General features: G+C 40.0%; 1 non-coding gene across 1 annotated transcript; it reads left to right on the top strand.

The window, feature by feature from the left end:
* Positions 1-8,014: 8,014 nt before the first annotated feature.
* Trnav-cac (transfer RNA valine (anticodon CAC)) lies at positions 8,015-8,087 on the top strand. Its single transcript has one exon. It is a non-coding gene; the product is annotated as a tRNA-Val (tRNA).
* The last annotated feature ends 1,833 nt before the right edge of the window (positions 8,088-9,920 follow it).

The raw sequence follows: 9,920 nt of genomic DNA, 5'->3' as shown, positions 1-9,920 counted from the left end.
AAGTACCTTTCGAGTCGAACCAGACCCCTAGATATTTTACTGTGAAGACCTGAGCGATAGTTTGACCCATTAATAGAAGCTGTAGTTGTGCTGGTTCACGCTTCCTTGAAAATACAACTAGCTCAGTTTTCTCCGTGGAGAATTCGATACCCAGCTTAATAGCCCAAGCAGACAAATTGTCCAGGGTATTCTGTAATGGTCCTTGTAGATCGACAGCTTTGGGTCCCGTAACAGACACCACGCCATCGTCTGCAAGTTGCCTTAACGTGCAGGAATTGTCAAGACATTCATCAATGTCGTTGACATAGAAATTGTATAAAAGGGGGCTTAGACATGAGCCCTGGGGTAGGCCCATGTAGCTAAATCGTGATGTCGATAAGTCACCATGCGAAAAATGCATGTGCTTTTCCGACAACAAGTTTAGTAAAAAGTTGTTTAAAGTCGCTGAAAGACCATGCTGGTGCAGCTTCTCTGAAAGAATGTTGATCGAAACTGAATCAAAAGCCCCCTTAATATCTAGGAACACTGATGCCATCTGCTCTTTGCTAGCATAGGCCATTTGAATTTCAGTTGAGAGCAACGCAAGACAATCGTTCGTCCCTTTGCCTTTGCGAAAGCCAAATTGTGTATCTGACAGTAAGCCATTTGCTTCGACCCAATTGTCGAGGCGGGATAGGATCATTTTCTCGAACAACTTCCGGATACAGGATAGCATTGCGATCGGACGGTACGAATTGTGGTCGGAGGCTGGTTTTCCTGGTTTTTGGATGGCGATGACCTTCACTTGCCTCCAATCGAGTGGGACAATGTTAGCCTCGAGAAACTTATTAAATAAGTTCAACAAGCGTCTCTTGGCAGAGTCAGGCAGATTCTTCAACAAGTTGAATTTGATTCTGTCTGGCCCCGGAGCTTTATTGTTACACGACAAGAGAGCAAGTGAGAACTCCACCATCGAAAAAGGTGTTTCGTTCGCGCTATCGTGAGGAGACGCGGCGCGGTAAATCTTCTGTGCCGGGGCGGAATCCGGACAAACCTTCTTGGCGAAATCGAATATCCAACGGTTTGAATATTCCACGCTCTCATTAGTACTGTTTCGATTTCGCATACGTCGGGCTGTTCCCCAAAGAGTGCTCATCGATGATTCTCTCGTTAATCCGTCGACGAACCGGCGCCAATAATCGCGTTTTTTGGCTTTCATCAAACTCTTCATTCGCTTGTCTAACGTCGCGTACTGTCGAAAACTGGCGGGTAACCCGTCGTTCCGGAAGGTCTTAAACGCGGCGGCCTTCTCTGCGTACACGTCTGAGCACTCTTTATCCCACCAGGGATTGGGAGAACGTTTTTGTATGTTCGCGCCGGGTACTGGCCTAGTCTGAGCTTGATTCGCGCTGTCGAGAATCAAGCCAGCCAAAAAGCTGTACTCTTCCTCCGGAGGAAGTTCTTGGGTAGATTCGATGTTGTCGGATATCGCGGCAGCATAGCTCTTCCAATCGATATTTCGTGTGAGGTCATACGAAATATTGATTGATTTCAATGGCCTTGAACCGTTATTGATTGAGACTACAATCGGCAGATGGTCGCTGCCGTGGGGATCAGGAATTACCTTCCACGTGCAATTTAACCGCAGCGATGTTGAGCAAAGGGACAAGTCTAAGGCGCTCGGGCGCGCTGGAGGAGCAGGAATCCGTGTCATTTCACCCGTGTTTAAAATTGTCAAATTGAAGTTATCGCAAAGATCCTGAATTAAGGAAGACCGGTTATCATCATAGAGGCAACCCCATGCTGTACCGTGAGAGTTAAAGTCTCCTAAAACTAGTCGCGGTGCTGGCAGGGATTCTAAGATGTCTTGTAGCCGTCGGTGCCCAACCGCGGTGTTGGGGGGAATATATATGGAAGCTATGCAAAGGCTTTTGCCTTTGGTTGTTACTTGACAAGCGACAACTTCAATACCTGTTATCGAGGGAAGGTTAATTCTGTAGAAGGAATAGCACTTTTTGATCCCCAAAAGCACTCCTCCATAGGGGGTGTCTCGATCCAGGCGAATAATATTAAAGTCGTGGAAGTTGAGTTCTATGTCGGAAGTTAACCAAGTTTCACATAATGCAAATGCATCGCAACTCAAATTATTTATTAAATTTTTGAAGGAATCGATTTTCGGGATGATACTTCTGCAATTCCACTGTAGAACAGTGATCAAATCCGTGACCTCGTTCGATGAGTTAGCCATCGAAGGATACAATCGCTGAGAGGAGGGGCCATTTAGCAGTCAACTGCTTCAAAAATGTTCTCACTGTAGGGAGAAAAGCTAACATAAGACTTTTAATAGGATCAGTAATATTGAAAGTTTTTATTATCCAGTCCACTATGTCCGAGAGTTTTATAATTCCAGTGCTGTGATTACTCTCGAACTGAAACAAAGGAACACTTGGGATTTTTGATGTTCCTGGAAGTGCTGGGAACTCCTTCTCTGAGCTTAATCCTCCGAGACCAGGAGCTAATTGCTTCGGTTTGGTTGCAACACTTCCAATAGATGTGACTTTCGGAGCCCCCTCAAGGGACACCTTCTGGCCTTTACAAGGAACTTTACGAGAGGGAGTGTTCCTCCTCTTCCTATAAATTCTAGGCACCCTAGTAGATGTTCCCTCTTGTGGGTTACCAGCCTCGCCCTCGTCAGGAGGCAAGTGAGTATAGATGTTTGCTGAGGATGGTGGCGTAGCATTCTTTAACATTTCTGCGAAAGAATGTTTGGATCGTCCCGCAAGGGAACGTTTCAGTTTATCCCCGCGTAGTTTGTACGCGGGACATGCCGAGATATCATGCAGACTCTCCGCACAGTAAGGACACTTTTCGGCTTGCTTACTGCACGAATCATCTAGATGATTCTCCCCGCATTTTCCACAGCGGGCCTTGTTGCTACAATGGGTGGCTGTGTGACCCAGTTGTTTACACTTTGTGCAATTCATGACCCGCGGCACAAACAGACGCACAGGCAGACGAACCTTGTGCAAGAGGACGAAATTTGGCAAAGCGGTACCAGCGAAGGTCACCCGATAAGTTTGATTGGGGGTACGTTTTTGAACCATCCCCCGCAACTACTACTGAGTGCAAACGTTTGCACTCAAGTATTTTAACTGGCTGAAGTAAGCGGTCTCTGAATCGGCCAACCCCGTACTTCAGCAGATCCTCGCACGTCAAACTCTCATCGGTTACGACGCCTTCGGATTGTACTCTTACAGCCGGAATATACACGTTATAATCCCGCGTAAAGTGCTCACAGCAAGCAATATCGTTTGCCTGCTTTGAGTTGGCTAGCAACACCCTTATCTTGTCCGAGCGGACCTTTGAAATTTCGGTCACAGCCGAGAACCGTTCCGTCAGGTCTCTAGAAATCTGAAGAAGATTCAGTGATTTAGTCTTGGGCCGAAAGAAGACCACAAATGGACCAGTTGAGAGTTCTGGATAGCATTTGGGCCGGGGGGGAGCCTTAGAAGTTGAACCCGATTCAACTTCCATTTGACCATCCGGAGAGGGAACCATAGAAAACGTCAACGCACGGGGTCAGCGCCCGCGCAGACGGAAGAAAGCAATAAATGTGTTACAAAAGACAAAAACCACTTAGCTTTAAACTGGTGTCCAACGACGAACCGATCCAGCTTATACAGCTGGCTATTGTTTAATCCTCACACGCGAACAAAAGACTGAGGACCGAACCGAACTGGCAAAATAACCTTGAATGCGGATTAAAACTATTCTTTATCGCCTCACACAGCACTACGGACTAGAAAAAACAACCTCTGTCTCGATGGAGAGCTCGAAAACGAATGATTTTCTGTTTTTATTTCCACTGCATCAAGAATGCTTCTCATATCCTTAACCCAAAGACTAGTAATTTATAACCTAAAATGAAAATATGAACATTTTATGTCTTTTGTTTAAGCATGTGCATTCACGAGGATCTATCTTTCGATAAAAGTCGCTTCAGGTGATGCCCTAGAAATTAAAAGGAAGCTGCATAAAAAGAATCGCATAACTTTGAAAATTCGCATAAAAAACTGCATAATTTTGAAAATCCGCATTAAAAAAAAACCGCATAACTTTGAAAATCCGCATAAAAAAAACCGCATAACTTTGAAAATCCGCATAAAAAAAACCGCATAACTTTGAAAATCCGCATAAAAAAAGTCGCATAAAAAATCCGCATAAAAAAACCGCATAAAAAAGACTTCAGTGTATTTCCACTGATTTCGCTTCCAACGATCTATTGATCATCAAAATCGGTTGAAGAATGGCGGAGTTATTAGTTTTTTTTTCTAAATTAGAAACCTGCTCACATGAACTCTTAAGGGGTTAGTGAGGTATTGTCTCGCAGTACAAGATGCTATAATTATAACTTCTGTTATTTTTTTTTTCAATTTCAAGCTCAAAGTTCAAGTTATCAAACAAAAATTTTTTTTTTTTAAATTTTATTTGAGAGTGTCCCCTTAAAAGTTCATGCGAGCTAATTTCTAATCACAGAATCATGGGTACTTTCATATTGTTGTCCCAAAACCGCATAGTAATTTTAACAAAAGTACATAACATAGCATACCGTTGGAAAGGTCTTCTTCTTCCCAAAACACTTAATTTAACACATTAAAATCTGTTGAAAAATGACCGAGCAGATAATTTTTTCGTGCTGAAAATCCTGAAAATTGTTTTGTTTTTGCTATAAATCAAGATTTTGAGAGTATATTCAATTGATCAAACGTGGTTTTGTGTTATAGTTGTGTTATACAGACCACTTTAGAAGTACATTATTTTTTTTTATTTTGTTGCACCGTGTAATCAGTGGTTGGCGTGCGAACATCGATAACGTGCGGAAACTGCTGCTTGGAATTAGGACTCACACGTATGTCTGGTATAAATACAGTGATAAAACGGTGACATTGACAAAATCGGGACATATATTTTTCTTACTTTTTAAGAAACCGAAGCTCTTAAAATATTCTTCTTTAGTCCCTAGATATAGCCTCATAGCCTTTCCTGATTACAGGTAAACTTCGATATAACGTACCTTCTATATAGCGTCACTCGATATAACGTACATTTTTCCTAGATATAACGTACATATTTTAAAATGAATTTTTCTGTCCCAATTTCTTTTCAAGTACGCATGTATTCCATATTTTAAGTATTGAATATGTTATACACAATCTTAAAACGTACTAATTGGGCTTCTATTGAGGATGTTAGAAATTGGTCACTTCATTGAAGGTTTCGAGAGGTTTTTATCCAAGTTTATTTGCGTATGATCGTAGTTGATCTAAACCAACCATTTATCTTAATAAATAATACATGATCAGTAAGTTCTAACTGGAAACAAGAAAAACTAGAATTAATAATATTGGTGTGGCCATTGAAGGATGGTTTCGGGACGGCGAAATCTGATTCTCTGGGCTGAATTACAATGTTTAAGTTCCATGGAATGCTGTGCAATAAAAAATACTTAATAACAATCAGATACAGTTGCTTCACGAAACTCCGGAGCTAGGTTCTTCGAATTACAGATTCTTTTTATCATTCTCGACGTGTGGCTTATCAAATTACATCAACCATATGATCTACGAATCATATTGAAAGTAATGCGGACACATTTAACTCCGTTATCGCATATTGCGGAATTCAGTTCCCTGGACTGATGATTTATTTTAAAGTTTACCATCATATGACCCACGACCTACGAGGAATACAGTGATGTTTATCAAAAATTTTCTGCTGGTTGCTGAGACTCCTGAATCCGGTTACAAGGACCAATGATTGTTTTCGTATCCTATCATATTGTATCATATTTGTAGTTATACGGACAACTGTGCACGGTTTACTACCGGTTTGGGTATTTAGGAAACTGGTTAACGGAATGAATAATATTTTCAAAAATTCTTCCATCAGTCAGTTAGTCTATTGTAATGATTCAAGTTTTTAAATTGCTTTTATTTGATGAGACGTATACAGTCAGAATATAAAAAAAACATTTTACGAGCTCAAATAGAATAATAATTGACTAAGGGCTTAATAATTAGGATAGGAATTAGAATATTTTCAATATAACTGTGATAATTGCATTTTAATTTAGATTTAAAAATAATTTTCTTAAAAGAAAAGTTGTTTCACACTGCTAAGTAGGTTAGATTTTAAAAATTAGTTACGCTTTGTCAAAATTCTACCAAATAAAGTACCATTAACAACAATTTTGTGAGTTTTTTCAATGCTTCGATATAACGTACAATTCGATATAACGTACATTTATTAAATCGAAATGTACGTTATATCGAAGTTTACCTGTATTTAGCTTAAATTTCCTTTAAGGAGGTCTGACAATGCAAAATAAAAAAAAATTAAAAATTTTCTGCACATTTGCAAAATATGCTCAAGTAAGGATTTACTCGAATTCAACTTTCTTCGTCTGCTAGAGCCATCAAACTACCAATTATCAATTTTGATGTGAAGCTGATTAAATCGGGGGTAGATAAAATCGGGTGCTGGTAGTCAGAATTACTGATTTTTTTAGGATTTCTATGTTAAATTAATACCTAGCTCGTTACAGAACAGGTTTTCGCTTTTATCGTAATCTTTTGATTTAAAAATAAAAATATCAACTTCTCGTTTTACGTTTCTTTACAAAAAGCGAGCTAGGATTAAATGTAGAGCGAGTCAAGGCGCTATAACCTAGGCTCATTAGTCAGGACAGGGCTAAATACTTCTGTCCCCAGGAACCTAGGACCAAAGAAGTGCCATAAACCCTCTTAGCCAAGTCGCTCCCAATTGCTATGAGCCGTGTCAAATAAACGAAATTTAAAAAAAAGTCGCTCCCAACGATTTATCAAATCCCCATCAAATTGAAACGGTCGGTACGGTTGTCCACGTTTCTTCCTTATTTAAGGTTTGATTAAATTCTTCATTAAATGAATAATTTAATTGCCGTTTAATTTTGAATCATCTTCGCTCTGGACGCTGCACAGTTGGCCTGGCCGCTTTAATGTTTGTGTCACATACCATAATATTGACAAGAAAAATTGTAGGCGAACGTCTGCAATTTTCCAGGATCCCTACATGTATTGGCTGTATATGTATATACTAGCCTAGACGACATTATCACTAGGAATACATTCTAGTTTTTATTGAGAGTCAAGCTATCTGCGACAGATAATGGTAGGTTACTGATGGAGCAACGCAGTTCTTTGTGAAACATAATCAGGAGGTTTAGCGATAATTTTGCTTTACGATGATTTTCTGGTAGTGCACGCCAAAAAATATGAAATTTATCGTTGACGTAATTGCAAGCATGACACAATTTAACAAATCGTAATTCACGAAATGACGAAACCGTGTTCCGTTTAATTTTACATGAAACATATTTTTACCTGCGTAATGACATAGAAAACCACTTACTGCCATTCAGAGCAATCGCTTTACGTGCAATAAAATTTCGTGGTTTACGAAATTCAACGTCTTGTAAAGATATAATCAAACGTTAAACAAAATCAGGAGACGTAAATTTACACGTTTTTTTCTATGTGTGTGGTTACAAGCACTACATCATAACCATGATAGTGCCATTCAAACATCCAACCATCATCGTGTTTTGTAAACAATATCGCTGTTACAGTTGGATATAATTTTTTTATCGCTTACGGAATTGCTCCACAGAACGGTGCGAGGTGAGTAATTTCGTTGAAAAGTTCCGCACCAAAACGAACCCTACATATTCTATTCTTGAGGTAAGTGCACCGCGGAATGAAACAACATAAACGGTTGGTTGGATTTTCATGTGTTGGTTCATTCTTCGCCCTTAGCGACTTCAAATTAATCAAAGCTGACTTTTGCGAGGAGCTTTCCAGGAAAGTACTTAGGCAATGGAAAACTTGAAGGTTTCAGCGTGTATTAGACTGTTGCCGAGGATGTAGTGAATAAGCAACTATGGATTAGCGTTGCAATGGAAATGAGTTGCCAAGGATAGAGTCCAGCATCCCAACACGTTTCCGTAGTGTAGTGGTTATCACGTCTGCTTCACACGCAGAAGGTCCCCGGTTCGAACCCGGGCGGAAACAAGAAAACACTTTTTTTGAGAAGCTGCTGATCGATCAGGCCGGCAAACCCTAAAATCATGCAGATAATTATTTTTAATCTTTGCCCGAACAAAAGATGTTTAAAAACTGATCCTACATAATTCTGCACTAATTGCAATTTTCCCGACGAAAATTTGCCTTGATGAGTCATCCATCATCTATAATCACATCCATCTTAACCCGTCAGGAGCGACGATCCCTCCATTATGATGTTAGCTGGATTGATTTGACTTGTTTTCCCTCTCCAGCTCCAGTAGAGGGTCATTGTTCTTACATCGTACCGTACAGACTACCGGCTCGGCGTGCATATAGTGAATATCTCTGTTATCATGGATGGATTAAAGTAGCAAAGTCGACGGAACGACACACCGAAGTGGGGTCTCTACCCCGTGACCGAGTGTATAAATTGCCACGGAAATTGACCGGAGGCAGCATGAACTATATTATGTTGTGTGAAGGTATGTATACACTTTTATAACGCTTTTCAGCGATGTTTACACTTCGGTGCCCACCCGGGAAGCTTTCTTCCGGGGCGAGAACAGACTTTATTTGTTGTTGTATGTACCTTCATATAACCAGCGAAACTAATTTAGTTTGAAGTTTTTATGTTCTCTATGTTGTTCGTTCACAGTTTTGCCACGCTAGTTTGTGCTAGTCTTCCGCTGCTACCGTGAAGTACCATTCCTTCGAGGTGAAGCCGGGTTTAATGAGATTATGTCCGGAGAAAGCCGACACCCGGCTTCGGGCTCTAGGTGAACGTACTGATTTTTATTTCGCTGTCTGGAGGTTGTTTTCACTTCATCATTTCCACCTTTCCAAGTTTTATTTTTTTTCTCTCCTACATCCGGGAGCACGTTGGCTGACCGCGTTAGGTGGCGGAAAACTTAATTGAAACCATATTTATGGTGCCGTTGGGGTTTAAATTTATGGGTTCAATTTTGCTCATTATTTCTTGTCACTTTACTTTCGTCGAGGTCGTTCACGGTTTGTGACCGAGATTCTCTTTGAAGGCTTGAAATTTATCGTCGGCTGATCCCGGTGCAACTACGATGAAAATATGTGTCATCGACATTGTTGAATACAGGCTCTTAAACCGTTTCTTTATCTTCTATAAACCAAACAAATATGAATTTCATTTAACTATCAATCTTGTTATTGTTTATGGCAAATGCAAAAGACGCTCGAAAGCAATTAGAACAAATAGCAGGCCTATCTAAGTTTTCTGTCGCAATTTCGAGCCACTATCGTATCAAACTCGCATTTGTCTTAAAAGGTTCTCAAACTAAATTTATAAAATATGATTTTTTTCCCTTGCATTTTTTTCTGAAATATAAGTGTCTACTATATTGTTTTAAACGGGGTTTTCGATCCATGCATCAAAAATGTTTCTACAAGCCATTCTTCGAAGCGGTGCCCTGGCCTCCATGAGATACTTATTTCTTAAGGGGGTCCGCCATATTGGGTCGGCCATTTTGAATTTCGAAAAACTGACTTCACATTCGTAATCAGCGATGTCCAAAACCCACAATTCTATGTAATTGTTACAAAAAATTGACATTCTACCACATCGAAAGTGTTCTCAAAACTAACTTTATCTCAGAACATGATTTTTCAAAACTGCGTACAATCACATTTGAAAACGGTTCATTTTAAAGACTTCGTCTTTAGATCTCTCGAAAGGAAACCTTTTTCAACGGAAGAATGACCTATAAAATCTACAAATTCTTTGTATTCACTATTTTTAGTGAAGCCTTAAAGTGGAAAATGGGGCTAAAAATCGATTCGATTTAAGATCGCATCATTGCGTTAAACTTG

This window comes from Topomyia yanbarensis, chromosome 2 (assembly GCF_030247195.1).
Source record: "Topomyia yanbarensis strain Yona2022 chromosome 2, ASM3024719v1, whole genome shotgun sequence".
Lineage (NCBI taxonomy): Eukaryota > Metazoa > Arthropoda > Insecta > Diptera > Culicidae > Topomyia > Topomyia yanbarensis.
Note: the sequence above shows the minus strand (reverse complement) of the source record. Positions and strands in the feature narration are given on the sequence as shown.